This window comes from Balaenoptera physalus (genome assembly GCF_965194825.1).
Source record: "Balaenoptera physalus genome assembly, chromosome: 3".
Classification (NCBI taxonomy): domain Eukaryota; kingdom Metazoa; phylum Chordata; class Mammalia; order Artiodactyla; family Balaenopteridae; genus Balaenoptera; species Balaenoptera physalus.
The window spans coordinates 124,857,149-124,877,802 of NC_138890.1; positions in this window are offsets into that span (position 1 = coordinate 124,857,149).

Genomic DNA, 20,654 nt, shown 5'->3' on the forward strand with positions numbered 1-20,654 from the left:
CTTTGCTTTGTGGCTCTGGATACAGAAGTACAGACACATACACTTCAATATGGCTGATGGCTGTTCTGGAATGTACAAAGCCTTGAATAAAGAAAATGAAGCTGTGCTATGGAAACCTGATTTGGGAAAAGCTGAAAAGCAATTCAGGGTCTGCTCTGCTGCCTCTATTTTCTAGGATTACACCACCTTGCAGGCTTTGTATATTCATGTGTCATATCTTCCTCATTGGATTTCTCCTACCAGGAAAAGTCAACATAAGCTTTTAAAAATAGTGAATTGTGTCTAAATAGATTTTATCACATAACTTGCACAATGTGATTTCAGTAAACATTTACTGAGCTTTAGGGGTGTCAACAGTTATTCAGCTCTCACAAGTGTTGATAATATTTGCTTAAAAATCTACCCAAGAATAGGATAACAACCTTCACAAAATAAGAATTCACGTCTAGCTAACCCGAAAGAAACCTAACCTAAACATCTTTTGGAGAACAATCCTCCTGAAAATCATCCTGATACAATTTATGGGGCTGACAGAGATTTGGACACTGCCTTTTAAGAGAAAAGATAAAGAGGAAAGCTATTGCCTAACACAACATATTCTTTTTCCCAAGAGCTGATGGGTTTCCTCCATTCCTAGAACCTATCCAATCATTTTCAGAATACTTCCTCTTTCTGGGAATGTGCTTAGAGTGGGAATGATGTACCCAGTGTGGGTGTAGGAAGTGGGAAGGGGATTAGACCAGGAATCAAATCCCGGGTTCCAGTTCTGGTCTATCACTTATTAGCTGTGTGAGTCTGGACTTAATATCTCCAAGTTTATATTCTGTCATTCTTCATGTCAGATCATCATCTGCCTTCCCTACTTCACAGGTGTTGTAGGATAATATTTTCAGAAGCATGTTAAAGGTTATAGCGTACTTTATACTTATTTTCTGCTAGATCATGAATCCCTTGAGGGCAGGAAGCATGTCTTAATTATATTTATATATTTCACCACTCAATAAATGTTGATCTTACATGACAGCCATCATGAAATAAGAGGAAAACAAAAGTCAACAGTAAAAGTTCAAATAAATAAGTACTAGGGATGTAATGTACAACATGGCAAATATAATTAACACTGCTGTATGTTACATATGAAAGTTATTAAGAGAGTAAATCCTAAGAGTTCTCATCACAGGGACTTTTTTTCCATTTCCTTAATTTTATATCTATATGGGATGATGAATATTCACTAAAATTATTGTGATAGTCATTTCATGATATAAGGCAAATCATTATGCTGTATACCTTAAACTTATACAGTGCTGTATATCAAATATATCTCAATAAAACTGGAAGAAAAAATAAATTTGAAAAGCAGGACAAAAATAAAAAATAATTTTAAAGAAAAACAGTAAAGGTTCAAGATATCTTCTGGTTGGTATGTGGTACATCACATCTAAAGAAGTACGGTGGCAGTTAAACAGCAGAAGAAGTACACGCTGAAGCTATCTGAGCAGTAAACCATTGAAAACCACAGACTGTTTCTGGCCACAGTTTTACATTTAGATATGAAAGCTAGTCAGGCTAGGCTGAGAAGAGAGAAGGAGAAACTAACAAATTTCAACAGGCTTAGGATCATTTCCAAGATGATAATTTATCCTAGCCTCTCCCCACCCTGGTTTTCATCCCTCCTCCTGGGAGTTTCTCTTCCCAAATGTATCCCATGATTGGTACATTTCAGGAGAATAATTGGGGCTGGCTCAGCTTCTCCCCTTCTTTTCCCTGGGAGTCGGTTTCCAAAGGTGATCTGCAAGGGTAGGGTAAAGCGAATGGGGACAGGGAAAAGAGAGATGTCAGGAAGGAGAAAGAACATGCAAGACCAAAGAAGACCACAGTGGCGAACAGAGCCAGTGAAAATGAGGACATTCCAACAACGGGGTATCTAATATCCAATTTTTCCTTTTGATTTTGTGAAAATCATCTAAGTGATATGGCAACGTAACCAGCTTCAGTACCCATGGTCTTTCAATAAAGTCATGGCCCTGTGTGCATGGTTGCCCTGGTGAACTGAAGGAAAGGGGACCGTGCCCATGTTGGGGGCATGATGTGCATAAGGGACAGTGTGTACAGGAGGAAAGACAAGGAGAAGAGATCAAGAAAAAATTCACCGGAAGCAGGAACTTGGAGCTAGAGAAGAAACAGAGGGCTAGCTACAATTCCTGGAGATATGGGGGAACACTGGGCTTCCCAAGAAGGAGAGGGAGGCTCAAATCATTCTACCGGGCTGCCAACTAGAAGTGTGGCCCCAAAACACTGAAGAAATAGGACACACTCAGACAGCTGACATCTGGGTTACAGGTCTCTAAAGTCTTACCGTTCTAGCCTGAGAGGATGGATAAGGCTGGGGAAGAGGGAAGGCCGAAGAGGGGAGTAGAGAACCAGGTACAGAAAGGAGGTTCCTTCTTTTCTTCTCCTATTTCAGGTGTCAGAAGGTGAAGCCAGAGGGGAGTGGAGCCAGGAGCCAGAGTGGGCTATTTCTGCCCACTGGAAGGCAGGATGATACAGCCCATATAAGACTGAGGAGCCAACAGTCAAAGCATTGTACCTCCAGATTAAGGCAGAGAATGAAGCAATTGCCCAGAAATCTGGATTGTTGAAAAATCACCTTGGCCTGGGTTATAGGGTAGTTGCCCCACCTCTCTGATTCACCTGTGGATTCATGCTGCAGAAGAATTCCCCAAGTCCAGTTCCAAGATCCTTACCTAACGTGGGTCAGGGAATATTCGGTATATAATAGCATCTTTAATTTTGTGTGAAAAGTATCTCAGTCGCTTGAAAACACTGACATCTTAAGCAGGAATGGGGCGGTCCCTGCTTAGCTCAGTCCCATGACGCCTATTGCTAACCCGGGCCTTTCAGGGCCACCACACCGCGGGCGGGAGGGAAAAGCTGAACTTTGCAGCTCCGCCCTCCAATCCAGTGGAGGGGACGGTCAGGTGAATAACTCACCTGCTGTACAGACACCAGGTACAGAGGGGCTCGGGAGGGGGAGTGAAACTGCCCATCCCGGCCTGAGTCTCACACTGACTGTCCCCTCTGATTGACGGGCTGTGTCGACTGCCGGCTAACATGACCTTTCCTCTCCCTCCACACGAAGACAAGCTAAGAATCACCAGCGGCTTCTCTTACCCAGACTCCCTGAGCTGCTTTTTTTAGCCCATCTCATCTTCTCGTTTTGTTCAATTTTCCGCAAGCTTTTCTATCTGGCTCCCTTATCTCCCTTTATCCCTCGGAACCATCTCCCGTCATTCCACTGACTGGAGGGGACATTTGTTTCCATCAGAAAGCAGAGCTGAGCCGTCCCCCCCAGCCCCTCCTCTGCTCTGCAGCCACTCTGACCCCAGTGGACCCACTGCCTGGCTTTTTAGATCAGTGGGGACTTCCCAGACGGTACCTCGTTCTCCTTTAGCTTTTTAATTTCTGGCTGTCGGGCTTTCTTTTCTTAATTATGTGTGGAACCACATTTCACACACTAAAGCCAACCCAGCTCTCAGGTGAGTTATGATTCTGCAGGGGAATCCCATCATTTCCATTCCCTCATCAAAGCAGAACTAAGCTGAACCCACTGTAAACACGAGCATGAAAAGGGCTGGTGAGTGTGGTGCTGGGGAAAGACACTCAGCGAGGCACCCAGGGCTCCAGCACAGGGCCGAGCCCCGCTGCTCATTCCGCCACGTGATCAAGTCACCTAACCTCTCCGACTTCGAAGGATCATGCCTCTCAGCCTTCCTCATGATGGAAGTGGCAAATGCGCGCATTGCTATAAACAAACCTGATAAACTGTAAAGCACTGTTCAGCCCACTGAAGACCCCCGTCAAGGGCAGTGTGCCTTTCTGCATGAACACCCAAGTGCCCCCAGAGTGCGGGCTGGGTGGCTCTAGTTCACTGCCTACTCCCCTCGCTCAGCACAGGGCAGGAAGGAGGGGAAGGAGGGGAAGGAGGGAGGGAGGGAGGGAGGAAGGAGCCTATGCGTCCAGGAGGTATGAAACTTCAGGTCCTCCCCACGGCTGTGATGCCTGTTACCTGCCGGTAGGAGGAAGAACACCTGAAACACCACCCATGTCTCTCCTGAATCTGCATCTGTGAATTAAGTCCCACGGGTGTGAAAAGTGAAAAAGTCTAGAACTGAACCAGAGGTGTTTCTATTTAAAAGTCAACAGCCAGGTGGCCACCTCACCCATGTTCTCTACACACTTTCTAAGACTGTTGTCAGATGTAATTTTCTCACCAACAAGGTCACAGCGCCTTACACTTCATGCAGATAAGTGAGAAGCCACAATACTGACTCAACGTTACGGAATCAAGTTTTAAACTAAAACAGGCAAAGCCTCACTGACTATCTTGAAACGCCTGTTCCTGATCTAATATCTGGCTTCTCTTAGCTTCATTCTATGCATTATTTTCAGTCAGAGTTGCCTATGGTAACTTTTCAATGTCCGAAAATAATGTTTTTAAAAGAGCTAACATTACTGAACATGTTACTCAAGAATTAGAAAATTTGGCAAGATTTGACCATTGAAAGTCACCTGGGCTTATGCGTGAATTCCATTAAACTTTCAAAGAACCACTGACCTTGAGGCAGACTAATCTGGACTATGACTCATGGCCAGAGCCTCACTGACTCTTTTTGTATGACCCATGATCTGATGTTTAAAAATTATTTTAATGGAGGAACAAGTGAAAAGAATAATAGTTTATGACAACATGAAAATTATATGAAATTTAAATTTCAGTGTCCATAAATAAAGTCTTATTGGCTCAAAAAAAAAAAAAAAAGTCAACAGCCAAAGTTCCAACCCAGCATGACCTCATGGAAAGTATTCATTTAGAGAAGGCAGTGTTACAACCGTGATATCTTACATGTTTACAGTACTTGGTAGCTTATCAAGCATTTCCTAGGACCTGACCTCATTCTGAGCTTCGGAATACCATGTAGGTGGGTAGGACAGACTTGTCCTATTTTCCAGATGAGGAAACCGGGTCTCACAGAAGTGCAGAAACTCACAGCAAATCACAAGGCCAGCAAGTGGCAGAGCTGGGATTTGGACACGGTTTCTCGACCCCTTGGACCTTTGAGCCACTGGTGAGGACAGTAAGGAGGCTGTGCCCAGTGGTAAGCTGACAGCCTCTGGGGCAACCAAAGTTACTACGATTTCCTCTTCATTTTGCTAGGATTATCTTTATCCTGAATCTCTGGACAGGAGAGGAGATCCTCTCCTGCTAAAATAAGAACCAAAACTCCTTTCAGGTAACAAATACAACTGGTAAATAAACACAATTTTAAATAGTTGACTTCATTAAAAGTCAATTAATTGCAGACAACAGTGGTGTGTCATTTCCTCCATCAGGTTAGAAACTATAGAACTGAGGTGATAAGGATGCAGGAAAACTAGTGTTTTATGCTCCACGCGGGTGGCCCCGTCCACTGCTACCACCATTTAGAAGCTGTTTAGCCATACTTATCAGGAGCCGTGAAATTGTTCACACTCTCTGAACCAGTAATCTTACATCTGGGAATCTATCCTAAGGAAATAATATGAAACAGAGAAAGAAAAAATATATATATATCTTTCCTGAGCCCTGGTTGTTGAATTCTCCCTTGTATAGCAATGAGATAGCATGATATCTTTTCAATAAATTTCCTTTGTTTAAACTAGTTCAAGTTCGGTCCTGTTACCTGGCTCCGGAAACATCATTATTATAAAAACATACACACACAAAGGCAGCTAATACAAATATTAATATCCTCCCCCTTCCTTCCTTCATAATTGATCCCAATTAACTTTTCCAACTGCATTGCCTATTACCCCATCTCTCCACCCCACCCCCCCATCAAACTCAAAGCTCTGGTCAAGTCCAACTTCTCATGGTGGACCAGAGAGACTACGAACATACACGTTCTTAACTTTCAGGAGCATCAGAATCACCTGGAAAGCTGGTTAAAACACAGGTTCCGGGGCTTCCCTGGTGGCGCAGTGGTTAAGACTCCACCTGCCAATGCAGGGGACACGGGTTCGAGCCCTGGTCCGGGAGGATCCCACATGCCACGGAGCAACTAAGCCCGTGTACCACAACTACTGAACCTGTGCCCTAGAGCCCACGAGCCACAACTACTGAGCCCGCGTGCCACAACTACTGAAGCCCGCGCACCTAGAGTCCATGCTCCACAACAAGAGAAGCCACCGCAATGAGAAGCCCGCGCACCGCAATGAAGAGTAGCCCCCGCTCTCGCTGCAACTAGAGAAAGCCTGCACGCAGCAATGAAGACCCAGCACAGCCAAAAATAAATAAATTAATTTAAAAAAAACACACACACAGACTCCTGACACGCACTCTCCTGTCCACTCTCTGACTCAGCAGGCCCTGTGAGAGGCCTGGGAATGTGCATTTCTAACAAGCTCTGGGTGATGGCGATGCTGCTGGTGGGAGATCGCACTTCAAGAACCACTAGGGTAAACAGTAGTCTGCCTGTCGTGACTTCCCTTCCCCTGGCAAACTCTTTCTAGTCCTTCAAGCCCCAGCTCCTCCCTACTTTTTTGCAGCCATCTCCAATCCCACCAAGCTGAACTAATTACTTGTCCCCTGTGCTTCTTTGGAGAGAGAATAGTGCCTATTCCACAGTATAATGAGAGTGAGCTGTATAATCAATGCCAGCTCCCTGCTAACTGTGAACGTCTGGAGGGCTGGCCCATGGCCTCGGCATCCATGTACCCCCAGAGCGAGCGCAATGCTTGGCACACGGTGGCCGTGCACACATGTAAGACTGCGCTCTTCCTTGCTGTCTCTCTCTACAGGAAGGGATGGTCGACTCTTGTTCCCACAGGATCCATTCGCATATCGAATGGCTATTTTTTCAAAACCAGCGATTAGCCATGATGGCAAAAGAAGAAACATGAGCAGAGTTTATTAGTTTGCCAAGCTAATAAATATCATCTCGCTTTGCTCCCTAAACTCCCTAATGAAGATAGCAGCTCTCAGGCAAATAAATAAAACATTAGGTTGACAACACATAGCACATCACAAGCACAGTTCGCTAATTTGCTCATTGCCGAAGGACATCAGCCACCTTTGGGATAATCTCCATAAACACACTGCCCAGACTCCCTTTCTCCTAGATAAATAGTGCCAAGCTAAGGCTTTAACATTTTTCAATGTCTTCATGTATTTTATTTCAATAACTGTCTTTTAACAGCAAGATACCCATCTTAATCAAATGAAAGCTATTTTTCAGTAATTGTCCTAAAAGCCAATTCCTTTTCTGGAAAAACATCCTTTTGAATCACAAGTGGTTGGGCTAAACAGTGTTCTTGGAATATTAATGTGAGCTTAAGCTATTAAAATGTCATGGGTAACCTTTTTAAAACCTAATTAAATTAAAATAATAATATGTGGAACAGTTTTACTGGAAGGAAAGGCTCTTTTTCAAAGAACATGTTCCAAGTCTCAGAGCTAGCACCTTGAAGCCATGGTGGGAAAGAGGTTTTGCACGCAGACAAAGAGAGCCCAGCTTTGCACCTGCTGTGATTAACTTTTGGTTGTTAGAGTTAATTATTGCAGCATGCTGGAGGGCAGGGACAATTTACTTGCCTGATCACACCTAATAAGATGTATTTGCAGATGCCAGCATCTCCTGGACTTAATCAACAAACTATCAAGACAATCAATGCTGTTAGGCCCCATGTCCTTGTGATATTTTTTCCAAACAAAAAGATAAAAATCCAAGGGCAAAGCGCTAAGGATGTAGGCAAGCAGCTCAGAGGGCCTCCTTTAATGAGCATCAGGTTTATCTCCCTCCCTGGATGGCTGCAGCCACTGTGCTGGAGGTTTGGTTCACCCTAAGGCCTGATTCTATCAAGAGCAAAGTTCAGCCAGCCGACATAAGGAAATTAACATCTGAAAACTCCCTCACTTCTTGGTAACTGGCCCTGGAAATGGGCCCTGCCGACTTTATCTTGTGTGGGAAAAGGCTGTTACCCACCCCCCCAAGACATTGTGTTCACCTCTTGCTACACAAGAAATGAGTTTCTGTTCCTTTGTTTGATAATCCATGCTTGGGTCCAGGGATAAAGTTTTAAAAGAAAGAAATGGCTATAATATACAGCAGGTTGGCAAATTCCACAAAATAGCATGCCTTGGTTTCAGCCCTGTTCCTTGATGGGCCGCTCTAACATTACGAGGAGGTAGGATGGGCACGCAAAGTAAGGAGGGTGCTACCAGGACTGACTAGAGAGATCTCAGACGGGTGATGGAGAGGTGCAGGTGACAGCAGTAGCCAGGGTGGGGGGCGCTGAAAGCTGAACTAAGACCATCTTTGGCTCATAAGTTGTCTATCCTGAATAATGAAGAATGACCACCTTTCAGCATGAACACTTAGATCTCTATGTAGTCCAGTCATTTATTTATTTGTTCATTCACTCAATATGTATGTATTTGTTGAGTACCTACTTCTTCCCATACACTGGGCTGAACGTGTCCTTGTTTCACTAAAAGTGAGCTGTGCAACTTTGAGCCCTTGGTAGTTTGCACAGGGCCCATCTCGAGCAAAAGTGTTTATATGAGAAAGTTGGGAATCTTTGTTGACCTCCCGGCTTCCAAACGATATCACCACCCCAGCAGTGATGCACATCACTTCCATTCACCTTCCATTGGTGAGAACTAGTCATATGGCCACATCTGCAAGGGAGCTTGGGAAATGTAGTCTTCATTCTATTCCCAGTAAAAATTCAGGGGTTCTATTACCAATTGAAAGAAGTTAGTGTCTCTGCTATCATAAGATATTTGCTTCTATAACAAAGGCTTTGGTGTCCTAATCAAACTGATGAGGTAAGAATTTGGGGCACCTCCATAGACCAGAGAGATGGAGGGATGGCCAGGAGCCAAGAGCCATGCAGGAAGATTTCTCAGGTGGGATTCGACCCCACTTCAAGGCCATGGCCTTGGAGTTAGTGCAGGTCTAGGGCCCCTAGAGGACTAACAGGTAAACCATGTAGACATCACTATTCAGGCAAACTTCAGAAAAGACAGTGCTCTGTCCTTCTCAGGCGTATGTGGACCTTTTGAAAGTTTGAAAATAAAGGCACACACGGCAGGATTATCCCTGATTTACAATTTCCAAACAGAACATTTCTTAGTATCAAGGAGGAAAAACTTTTCCTCTACCTCTTAGGTTCAGTATTAGGAAGACTGCAAATTAAACTAACACAAGACTGATCACCAAGAGAAAAGACAAGTTTATTCACTTTCCTATATGGGCGCTTACAAAGAAAGTGGTTCAAAGAAGCGGTTAGAATTTGGAGTTTACATGCATCTTACTAAGAGCAGGGGCTTAGGATTCCAAGAGACAATAAATATTGAGAAATACATGTGGCAACTAATGGAACATATGGTTTGTTTTACTAAGGTCTGTTTATGCATCCAGCACTGACTTCTCATCTCTAATAACAGGAGTTGCTCTTACACCTGGTATGGGAAGCCTCCCTTAAAGGGGGATTGATAACATTTGACTTTTTTTGGAAGTCTCTGCTTTTTAGCATATACGGAGAGTGCAGAGAAAGCCTCTTCCCGCATCTGTTGATTTTCAAATGCCTTCAGCTCAAAATGATCCTTATGCCACAGTGGTATATTCTGGACCCCTTCATAGGTCATAAACAAATTTTATAAAATAAATTACTTAGAAAGAAAGAAGGAGGGAGGAGAAAAGGAAAGAAGCAAAGCAGGTAGGCACTGGCTCTGATCAAATACGTTTCATACAGTGTATGAATTTTAGGAAAAAAATTATATTTACATCCCCAAAACTCAGTGCATCATTTTCCACAAAACAATGTGTAGCGAAAGGCTTAAGTAACATCCCAAATTCAATTGGTAAGACTTCATACTCAGTGTGAGCCATTCTCTGCCTGTTGTGTCCTTGCCCTGAACGTATTTCCACAAGACTTGGGTGACCTGCCCTGATTTTTGCTTAGTGTTATACAAGCCCTCCCAAATTTGAGAAAGTGTTGAAGAAAAACTTGGAGAGGAAAGCCATGACATTGGAAGAGGAAATCTTACTGCACACAGAGAAGTTGCCTGTCAACAACCACGTTAATAGTCTGGGATTAGCAAGGAATGTTTTAAGCATTTTACATCTTAATAGGAGAGTCTTTTCGTTCCATGTAGGTGTTTTACTATGTTTCAGTTATGTTTTAGGAAATTGCATGGGGATTTAGAATTGCTATGTAATGCAGTGTAATTTTTCCCACTTCAAATAATAGGAAATAGGCTCTGGTTAGCATTTTTGTGCAGAACGTCTGACTTTTAGAAGCAGATTACTGGTGTTAAGTGGGAGGAGCCTGTATTTTAGAAATTGGATAGGAAGTGATGCCCTGTAGCTCTGTACTTGCTGGACACCCATTCGGCAAACACTGACTGAGTACCGTGAGCCCAGCATCGTGCTGAGGGCTACGGACACAACAGTGAGGAAGCCAGCATTCCTGTCCTGAAGAGCCTTGGAATGGGGTCGGAGGGCCAGCAGAGTGAGTGGGGGCTGGGGGGAGGGGCAGGTGGTAGGACCCTAATCCAGCTCCCTGAGCCAGGGAGGCATGAGTAAAAGTCCCCACTGCAAAAGGAGGAGAGGGAATAAATAGCCCGCGCAAAAGCCTGGAGACAGAGCACAAGGCAGCTGAATCTGGATGCATCACTGAGCACAAGAGGGCAGGTCCCCCCACTGCAGCACCCCCATTGCTCCCCATGAAAGAACAAAAGTTCCAGCTCCTCTCGGCGGCTCTGCCCACATGCTCCTGCACCCATCTTCATCCTAAGCTACTGCAGGGACAAAACTGTGAATGGGCCCTAAGACTTTGTTTCCTCATCTATAAAATGGGATAATTAAGTTTCTCCTTATAGAGTTATTGTGAGCATTGAAAGAGTTAATATATGAAAAGTGCTCATACCAGTGTCTAGCAATATATTAGCTATTATTTTTCAGCACAATATATTAGCTATTATTATTAACTAGAGGCCCTGTAAACGTGTCACAGGGCAACCAGAGGGTACCTGAGCTCAACCTGGGGCTATTAAGACCCGTGTTCCCTCTCTCTCTCTCTTTCTTTTCACTTCTCTTTTCTTCCACACAGGCAAATGCATATTTTTGGACCACTCATTGGTGCAATGAACCTACATGGATTTAATTTAAGAAAATTCAAGAATGCCCGCCCGGCTGGATGAGGCTGGGGAGAACAATTTCAAGATCAAGACTACAAGTCCTCCCTTCCTTCTATCAGGGAGCACAGGCCCCAAAGTAAGCTCTAGAGGAGAGGGTGACACATGCCTGTCCCTCCAATGGGGCCACTTTCTCAGCCTTGCCTGGTCTGAACATCTTGAAACATATTTGCAGGTCAGTTAAGGGAACCTCAGGCATAAATTTGACTACGTGCAATTTTCACCCTCCACACTGTCTTTGGAAGTCAAGCCTCACTAAAAAGGAGACACCCCAGCACCCCTGTCTGTTTAGCACTGAGTAAATTCTAATTGAATTAGAAATTTCTAAGGCTTTCTGAGAGCTGGTCTTTACTTTGGACGGTTTAAATCCCCCCTAAGCGTAGCCTGAGGGGTAGGACAAATACCTCCCAGACGTGGAAACAAAAAAGAAGGGGCTAGGGGCTTCCTTGGTGGCGCAGTGGTTAAGAACCCACCCCCCAATGCAGGGGACATGGGTTCAAGCCCTGGTCCGGGAAGATCCCACATGCCGTGGAGCAACTAAGCCCACGAGCCACAACTACTGAGCCCTCGTGCCACAACTACTGAAGCCCGCACACCTAGAGCCCATGCTCTGAAACAAGAGAAGCCACCGCAATGAGAAGCCCAAGCACCACAACGAAGAGTAACCCCCGCTCGCCCCAACTAGAGAAAGCCCACACACAGCAATGAAGACCCAACACAGCCAAAAATAAATTAATTAAATAAATTAATTTTTTAAAAAAAAGAAGGGGCTGGGATTTACTACCTGAGCCACCACCCCTTTCTCTCCCCTACTCGCTCCCAAGGTAAAATCTGCTTCCTGTCTGCCTAAAGTAGAGCTAAAAAGGGATCGCCAATACAGAGATCTGTCACATGGAAGCTACGTCAGGGCAGGCACAGAGCTCCAGAGCTTGAAAAATAGATGCTCTCAGCTCGCAAGCCCACAAGCCCAGCACTGCTCCCGACCTCAGGCAGGTATGTTCTCCCTGTTGGGTTTAATTCCAAACTCCAGTGCAATCACTGAAAAATGAGTGTGATTCGCTCTTTCACGTATGCACAGTTTTCATCAGCAGTCTCTGGCGGCACAGTCTCAGGCAGTCTTTTACCGCTTTCTCCTCATCCTCCCTGTTCTGGGGAAATGGTTTTCCTAATGGCCCGCAAATGCCAGCCTGTGTTTTGAGGCATTGTCCGCGGGAGTTAGAATCCTGTTTCCCCGGTCAGACATTTACAGAGAGCTGTGATCTCAGATTCCAGCTTCCTTCTTCCTCCTAACATCTCCTCATGCCTTGTGTCTATCAACCACAATTATATATCAAAAGATAAACATGACGATGCAACAGTTTGCACGGACATGTGTAACTGATTCGCGGCAAGCGGTAAATAGAAGGTGTAATTACAGCTGAAAGGCGGCACCTTTGGGGGGAAAAGGGAAATGTTCTTTACAAAATGTTCCTGTCTTTATTTTCAGTTTTGTGCCCACATCTTATTCTCTAACACACAGAAGCAAGTGTATATCCATGTCCACACAAAAACACTCATATTCACCCCGCGCACACCATGCACTTAGAGACCCTTTCAGCAAATGAACAATTAGCCTCAATAGTCAAATAAACATCAGAGGAGGAGGTTTTGTCTTCCTCTGCTGCTACTAAATCTGGGAGCAGAGATGCGCAAAACAGCACGAAACCTGAACCAGCTCGCGCAGAGGGACTCGAGAGAACAGGATCTTCCAGACGGAAACTCCAGTCGGCACAGTGTTCCCGGAATCCCATCGCTTAAACTGTGATCCAAAGAGGAAATCCCCTATGGCCCAGCAGGCACACACAATCAATTGTTCACATTACTTATGTAAAAACCTGTCCTGCTGAATATTCCAGACAGAGAAGTGACTGTTTCCAAGTGAGGTTTGCCCACACAACCCCCTTTTCCCCAAACAGTAAGAATCAGCAGAATATCCCTACGAGTCCTCTCAATTTATTCTTCATTATAAGCCAGGAGGGGAAAGAACTCAGCTAAGTGAGATTCCCAAGCTGCACAAAGTCACGAACCTAATCCCATCCAGAGGAAAGCAGGAGGAGAGGGTGAAGCGGGGACTTCTAAATTAGTGGGCAGACTCAGAGACTAGGGGCAGCTCAGTTAGGCAGGGCAACAATCAGATCCAAGTCATGAAGAGCCAGATCTAATGAGGCACCCGGGCTGCAGGGCCTGGGGCGGGTGGGCGATGGAGGTTGACAGCAATGTCCCAAAGCAAAGGCTCTCAGGCCACACTACCTGTCCGTGGTGGGGTATGAGTGTCAAGCACGGTGAAGGGCACCGTGTGAGTCTCGCTTTAGAAAGCAGGAGGGCAATGAGGCTTTATTTTACGTGAATTCTACGGTGTTGGCCAAACCCACCCTTCCAATTTCCTGCAGGCTCCCCAACGGGAAATGCTCCGATTAAACATAAGATGAGGCCTCAACCACGTGCAAAATGGCCTCACCTAGAATGCTGCTCACCTCCTGTGCCCCTCCTGCCTCGCAAGGGTGGGGAGTGGAATCACAGTATCACTGAAAACCTCCTTGCTCATGTGTTCGCTCACTCTTTCCTCTCTTTCCTGGAAAAACGATAGTGACTGCGCTTGCCTTCTGCTTGGGAAGGCCTCTGCTTGGAAGGCCCTCTGGAAGGTTGAGAGCGGTCAGGGTGAAGCCCGGGGGAAGGGAGCAAAGAGTGGCTGTTCCAGACCTGCACTGGCCGAGTCTTTGGGAAACGAGGGGAAGTTGCTTAACTTCTACATTATCAGCCCACATCCCTGGCCAGAGAAGAGATAAGGTTTCGGCAGATGAACCAGGAGAATGATGCACTCGGCTGGAATGAGCTCAGGGCCTATGAGAGGCAGGAAGATGTGCAAATCAGGCCTGAGTCAGGGAAGCCCTAACATCAGTGGAGCCCAGAAGCCAGAAATCCCCAGCGTAAGGCAGCCACGTCTCTTCCACTGCCCTCAGAGCTGAACAGGATGGCACCGTGGTGTGGGAAGCAGAGCAACACCTGGAGTTGAGACCCCTAATTCTCCCTAGGTCCACGTGTGACTGCTTCTCCTACCACACAGCCTGGCACTCAAAAAAAAGCATAATATTGAGGGCCTGCAATGTACAAGGCCCTGCGGATGACACAAAAATTAACAAGGCACAATTGTGCCCTCAAAGACCAGGTGGTAAGAGGAAAGAGCATGGGTTTTTGAAGCTGTCCTGATCTTGGTTCTGTCATTTATAAATTCTGTGGCCTTGGCCAAGTCATTTTGTGTCCCTATTAAAGGGGGTAACAATACTTAACCACCAAGGGTTTCTGAACGGGTAGAGATAATGTATACAAAGCACTTCTGCCAGGGGCATGGTGACCTTGATAAATGGCAACAGCATTGCTAGCTGTGGAGACCTTCAGACTCATAGGCAGCTAACAACCGAGCAAGGGAATAAGACGGAACAAACATAGCGGATCCAGAACCAGAGTAAAGCGGGCTTAATGCGGATGGGCCAAGGAGAGAGAGAAAAGGGATGCATCACAGGGGAGCAGACTCAGCTGCTTTTGCAATAGGGACAGGCAATGACTCCTACTCTGGAGGCTTCACAGGTATGTGACGGAGTGGCCACACAGGGCCCTGCACTTAGAAGAGTTTGTGTTTTGTTTAGTGCCCTGCTGTCATCACCTTGAAATTCTTAATAATTTTTGAACAAGAGGACTTGCTTTTTCATTTTTAAAACTAGGCCCTGCAAACTGTGGCCAGCCCTGCTCCTACCGACTGAGACTGATGGGGTTTTAATTGACTGCGCCTCTGAGGCAGCCCACCCCCTTCTCAGGGCCTCCCAAACTGGGCAGACCCCGCTGCCCCTCTGCTATGCCAGTCTGCAGGATAGGTTTTCCTTCTCAGCTCCAGACTTCCTAATCCACATGACCCACCCCAGCTTCTCTGTGGGGAACTGAGTGGGTAAAAGATCTGTACCAGGTCATCACTTTCAAAACGCAAGGAAATGTTCCCCTCCATGAAAACCATTTCCAGAACTCAAGAATTCTACATGGCAAAGACCACCATCCCTGTGTCTAGCCCCATCAGCCTTCCATTCAACTAAACTTTACTGAGTACCTACCATGTACCCAGTTCTCAGCTGTGCCCAACTGAACCCTGTCTTCCTGGCCACATGCAAACCCCTCCTAGAACTGACAGGTGCTTGGCTAAAGGAACAATGTTCCCCAGGACCTAGAGTAAGATAAATCTTTGGGCCATTTGACCTAGAAACTATTGCCAAGAAGAAAGAGCACATTCTGGAATAGGCATGAGAACACAGGCGTAGGTAGGGCTGTGCTCTCTCCAACTCCAGCAACCAGGCAAGGCAGTTGGATGAGATGATGCAAACCCTGTCATGTTTCCCCGCCTGCTGTTAAGAAATGTCCTGTCCGAAGACCTAAACAGATATTTCTCCAAAGATAGACAGACAGCCAACAAACACATGAAAGGATGCTTAACATCACTAATCATTAGAGAAATGCAAATCAAAACTACAATGAGGTATTACCTCACACCAGTCAGAATGGCCATCATCAAAAAGTCTACAAACAATAAATGCTGGAGAGGGTGTGGAGAAAAGGGAATCCTCTTGCACTGTTGGTGGGAATGTAAATTGATACAGCCACTATGGAGAACAGTATGGCGGTTCCTTACAAAACCAAAAATAGAACTACCATACGACCCAGCAATCCCACTACTGGGCATATACCCTGAGAAAACCATAATTCAAAAAGAGTCATGTACCAAAATGGTCATTGCAGCTCTATTTACAATAGCCAGGACATGGAAGCAACCTAGGTGCCCATCGACAGATGAACGGATAAAGAAGATGTGGCACATATATACAATGGAATATTCTAAGCCATAAAAAGAAACGACATTGAGTTATTTGTAGTGAGGTGGATGGACCTAGAGTCTGTCATACGGAGTGAAGTAAGTCAGAAGGAGAAAAACAAATACCATATGCTAACACATATATATGGAATCTAAAAAAAAACAAAAAGAAAATGGTTCTGAAGAACCTAGGGGCAGGACAGGAATAAAGACGCAGACATAGAGAATGGACTTGAGGACACGGGGAGGGGGAAGGGGAAGCTGGGACGAAGTGAGAGAGTGGCATTGACATATCTACACTACCAAGTGTAAAATAGCTAGCTAGTGGGAAGCAGCCACATAGCACAGGGAGGTCAGCTCGGTGCTTTGTGACCACCTAGAGGGGTGGGAGAGGGAGGGTGGGAGAGGGAGGGTGGGAGGGAGACGCAAGAGGGAGGAGATATGGGAATGTAGGTATATGTATAGCTGATTCACTTTGTTATACAGCAGCAACTAACACACCATTGTAAAGCAATTATACTCCAATAAAGATGTTTAAAAAAAAAAGAAAAAAAAAAAGAAATGTCCTGCCCAATTCAATATTTTATAATAACCTATAACGGAAAAGAATCTGAAAAAGATATATACTGAATCACTTTGCTATACACCTGAAACTAACACAACATTGTAAATCAACTATTCTTCAATTAAAAAAAAAAAAAAAGTGTCCTGCCCTCTATGAGTTGCATTACTGCCAGGTGTTCTGCGTCCCTAGGCGTGGTCCTCCGGGATCTCAGCTTGGTGGTTTGGGGTGTGGGGTGTAATCTGCCTGGACTCACTTCCCCTGTGGGAACAGGGTGGGGTGGCCAAAGAGCCCTGGGCGTTCCCAGGCACAGAAGCAGCAAGAATGTGAGGATATCCTGAAGAAAGTGGTCTGCAGAGTGGTCAGATAGTAGACAGAGGGCACGGGGTGGGGGGGAGATGCAGGCTCCTGCTGACTAACCTCTCTTCTCTTCCACTGTAAGAGTCCCACCTCTGAGCAGCACAGAGACCCGAAGGAGAGAAGGTCCCAGAGGTTGATCTATAGGATGTGCCAAGAAAAGTTTCCCAATTCATTGGAATCAGTGAACTAAGCCACAAGCAGTGAGAGTAAAAACAGCTACATCCATCTCATGAGGAAGAGAGAAAACATAGTAAGGGAAGAGCCCGCCCTTCCAAATCTGCTCTAAGCCAGGGGCTCTTGGCATTTTTTAAAATCCATGCCGCATTGTAATAAATATGAAAACCTCTCACCCTCTTTTAGAGTTGTATAAATGTCAAGTAAATTAAGTATATCAACTTCAGTTAAGTAGAAGGCGTAATGGTGATCTAAGCATATCCTTATTGAACTCAGCTTGCTACTTCTCCCTGTCTTCAATTTTCCTACCCCCATTCCCACCCCACCACCTGAGATTCTAATTTGCCCTTAATTGGGAAACTCTTTTTGTCCCCCAACTGGAAATATTCAGTTTAAACTTATTTTAGATTGTGACCTTCTTGAGGCACTGTCTTAATCTTCTTGGATATTCTTAAGTCTTTTTTGGGTCTCTGGCTCCTCAGAGAAGTGGGGCTCAGGAAGAGAAGAGAGGTTAGTTGGCACAAACCAACATCTCACAGGTGCTATCACCATGCCTAGTAAATGGCCTGATATAGTCAGTGCTCAATACATGTTGATAAAAGATTACATGTGTGGGTGGGTGGATGGATGGATGGGTAGAGGTAAGGGATGTCAGATCATTATCCACACTTCTTTAGGACCAAAGTTAATTTTGTGCTATAACCTTGGGCTTTAGGGGACCATAATCTGGGAGAAAATGAGACCTGGGGAGTGGGCAGATCCTCAAAGAGAACAGGCAAGTCTTCACCAACCTCCTTTTTCCCATATTTGTTGGGAACATCCAACTTCCCAGACCTCAGCATTCCCACGTGGGCAAAGCCCCTTGCCTTTGAGCAGCCACAGATTGTTGCTAGGCACGGAGCAAGCCAGACCACACCAGAAAAGCTTTCAGAGAGGCTCAGAAGACTCCCAGACTCCACACACAGGAAAGCTCAGTGTTATGACCCGCCTGGATTGCAAAGAAAAGAAAGGAGACAGCCCACGGCTCACACTGACAAACCAGAGGACATCAAGCGAAACAGGAAGGGGTCTAGAGTTGTGTAATATATGATCAACCATTGAGTGAACTGAAGACAGTCAGACACCCGGTGGGGGAAGAGTAAAGGTGGCCGCTGAGAGCTAATAGCCCTCTTCAGGAATTTGAATGACAGTATGTTGGAAGTCAGTACATTTGAACATTTAGATCTAGAGAACAAAACTATGACCAAGGGGATACTTACTTAATTTCACACAAGGAAGCAGTTTTTAACAATTAAGGCTGTCCCACAATGGAATATTCAAGTCTATCACTGTTAAGAGGTATGATGAGTAAGTTTCCTTTCAGTGGAAGAGTTGAAACAGAAGCTGTATGTCCATCTGTCTGAGCTGTCAGGTGAGAGGTTCCTCTGGTGGAAGGGAGGCGGGGCTGGATGATTTAAGCTCTTTTCCACGACTCATTTTTTCAGGTGAGATATCCAGGCCATTCTCACTCCTCACCCCACCCACCCCGACTCAGACTCAAGTTTCAATTCAAGGGTTTGACTATGAATTCACTTCCGCACTTAGAATTTAGGAATCTTCAAATTCCTAGGTTTATTGGTAGAAAATTCTATCTTTCCCCCAGAGGTGTGCAGACCTCAACGGGGAGCTAGCCTCTTTCTCTCTTAAAGGGACACACTTACCAAGGGATGGTCAAAAGCTTCACTTAGGAAGGTCTCCTTAAACTCTGTCTCTGGGTTTCTGTTTCTCTATTTTTCTCTCCTCTCTCCACACCCCCATACTCCAAAGGGACGCTCAGCAAGTGCTTTGGAAAGGTTCTCCCTTGGGTCCCTGTGTTCTAACTCCATCCTGGTAAGCCAATTAGGTATTCTTTCAGCTCATCTCTGAAAGACAACTCACACTAGTGTCTCTGCCTAGAGGTCACCAAACTCTTTTAAGGAAGTGGTCTACAGCCCTTCAAAGAGAGTGTCACTAGGAAGTATGCTGAGCAACACCAAATACCCTTCTTTCGGCAACCTGGTGTCACACACCTCAGCCCCCTCCGTCTCCATCACACTGTGATCTGAGCAGGTCACAGGCCCAGTGCCAAGTGTCCCGCGGTACCCGTACACATCGCCACCCCAATCCAACTGAGTATTGCAGTATCGAACCCCTTACCCTTTACTCAGGTATACGAGGAACTTGGAACTCTAAAAATTTTTAATTTCCCTTTACACCCCGACTCTACCCACACTGGACACAAGGAATGCATGCAAATCAGGTGCCAGGAACTGTCCAGAGAGCCCCAAAGTTGACCTTCAAACTAAATCCTGAAACTGACTCTGGGTGGCCAACATCGTCAAAGTTGAGGGTGAGTAACCTGGCCAGGGACACCAAGCCTCGTAGGTGCTCAGTAAGTAGTCATGGGAACGATGGCTCAGTAAGTAGTGATGGGGATGTTGGCTGCACTGCCGAGTGACTCTCAGCACAGATTTGGGACTTGGGAGAAGTGACTGGGCTCTGTTTCTTCATCCATCAATAAGGAAGTTGGTCTTGGGTTCCAGAGCTTGACCCTGTCTAAAATGACACAGTTTTCTGATTCAAAGGGACATTTTCCCTCAACCTCTTCTGTTTCAGATGAGGAAATCTATGTCCTGGGAAGCACGCTGACTTGGCCAAGCTCACACTCGTCTTTAGAGCCTGGTCTTCTGCCTCCAGGGCCGAGCTCCACTGACCCCTTCCAGACCAACTGTCCTGGACCCTAGGAGACAGATGGTTCTGGATATTAGGAAAAGGAACTCAGCAGGCACATAGCAAAGGGTAAAAGGAGCCAGCAGTCTACTCCTTGGCTCCCTCTGGCAAAAGGCAGTGCTATTAGCATAAAGCCCTTAAGGAAATATTTATTCTTCACAATCCTTCCTCTTCCACCACAGTCGCCCATAAGAGCTCAAAGTACAGAGCAAAGCAAAACAATCTCCCAAGGAGGTCTCTGCCTCAGACTGTATTCAGATCTGGAGCAAGAAGCTCCAGAGAACCACTTACTTCTGAATTCAATGTTGCCATAATCCCGGCTAGGTGTGTGTGTTTCAGGGGACACTGTGAACTGGCTTGGAGGCCTACTGGAGGTGTGGCAAGCACCTTCTAAGTGTTCCCTAAGCAACTCTTATTGAACTTTTGGGGAATAATTATTATCTCCCATTGATGACTCAGACTGTTCAGCCACATGAGTGTTGAGTGCCCTGTTATGCTAATAAGGTCAAGTCAGTAGACAAAAGAGCAGTCAGGTCTTTAGTTCCAGGCCAAAAAACATATGTCCAATAGATAAGTTTAATGAGGTTCCCTAAATGAAAGTAGCTCATGGCTACCTGACAATGGTCATGTGATAAAGTTCTGGCAGATGTTAACTTCTTTTTTTTTTAATATTTATT